The following is a 1,659-nucleotide window of genomic DNA, read 5'->3' on the forward strand; positions in this document are numbered from 1 at the left end:
AAACAGCAACATCCTTGTCTATCTTTTCTGAACCCTTTCGAATTTCATCATATCGTTTCTGGAACAGGGTAACCAGAACTGCACACAGTATTCCACAAGTAGCCTTACCAACATCCTGTACAATCTCAACAAAACATCCCAATTCCGATACACAAAGGTCTGAGCAATGAAGGCAAGCACGCTAGATGCCTTCTTAACCACCCTCTCTACATGTGAGAAACATTTCAAAGAATTATACACCTGAACCCCTAGGTCATCTTAATTGGTTTCAGTTCTATGATGATCAAAAAACTTGAGTAACAGAATTGAACTAAACTGTGCAGTTTGCCTCCCAGGCTGGGATGCAACTTGCCGAACCTTGCAATACAATTCTCCATGTTGCTCCATGGTTAATATAATCGTGTCAGAGATGAGGTTGTGAGATGGGATTTGTTCGTGGTACCCTTTTCACGTCTCAGTGAATGATGCTCCCAGTCTGGTTCCTGCCAGGCTCACAGTTCTCTGTCTCTGAGCAGCAGTCTGGGAAATCCCATCAGCTGCTCTTTGATCCAACGGCATGCTTGAACAACGACTCGAATTTACATAGCACCTTTAACCAAGTAAAACATCCTGAGGAGCTGCTCCTGTTATTATCAAACAAAATCTGGCATGCAGTCACGCAGAAGGTATCAGGTCAGCGGGTGAGAATGTTCGGGCACAGATGGTGTTTAAGGAGCACAGTGCAGGAGGGCAGCAGGGATGGAGGTGGGTCATCTTGCAGTAGGGCTCCAGGCAGGTGAAGGCACAGCCAACATGCTGCAGTGATTCAATTCAGGGACATTAAAGGGACCAGGCTTGTTGGAGCACAGAGATGCTGCAGGATTGGAGATGAGGGATAGACAGGGAGCTGAAACCGGAAGGGTTTTGGAAACAGGGAAGAGACTTTTTAAATTGTTGAGGTCCTGGAGCAGGAACCAATGTGTACTAGCGAGAACAGGGTCTGATGGAGCGACAGGAGATGGGGAACTTCAAAGATAACACTCTAACACCTACCCCAAAAAGCCCTTAAGTTCTGTCATTTCAATTCCTACATTTTTCTTCAGTCTCCTCTGTGACTCGGCCGGAATGTCCAAGTCTGATTCTAAACATGTTATCATGTTGGACATGGACTCCAAAGCTGAATGGAGTGTTACTGTGCTTTCAGGATTGCTGTGCTAACAGCCATGTTGTGATCTAGAGTGACAGGCAATGACGGGAGTCTCAATTATCCCTGATCTTACCTTCCAGGGCTGCCAGGTTCTGGATTGGGTTTGATCCGGGAACGTCTGGTTCAGAAGCAGGGACCTGATCCTCTGCACCACTTCGCCATCCCACGCCAACAATAGGATTATTTCAATAATACCTTGTAACAGCACAGCATTCTGATGTAATTACAGTCGACAACTTCCTTATGGACGTGTATGTAGACACAGTAGCAGACATTTCTCACACAGTCGGAACACACCAGCAGCCATGATATTCAACACAGTGTGGAGCTGGAGGAACACAGCAGGTCAAGCAGCATCAGAGGAGCATGGAAGTCGATGTTTCGGATCGAGACCCTTCATCAGAACTGAGATAATGATTGCTTGGAGTTCATGACAAAGCTGTCAGCATACCAAGTATAACCTCTTCTGACAG

This window comes from Rhincodon typus, chromosome 40 (genome assembly GCF_021869965.1).
Source record: "Rhincodon typus isolate 14 chromosome 40, sRhiTyp1.1, whole genome shotgun sequence".
Taxonomy (NCBI): Eukaryota; Metazoa; Chordata; class Chondrichthyes; order Orectolobiformes; family Rhincodontidae; genus Rhincodon; species Rhincodon typus.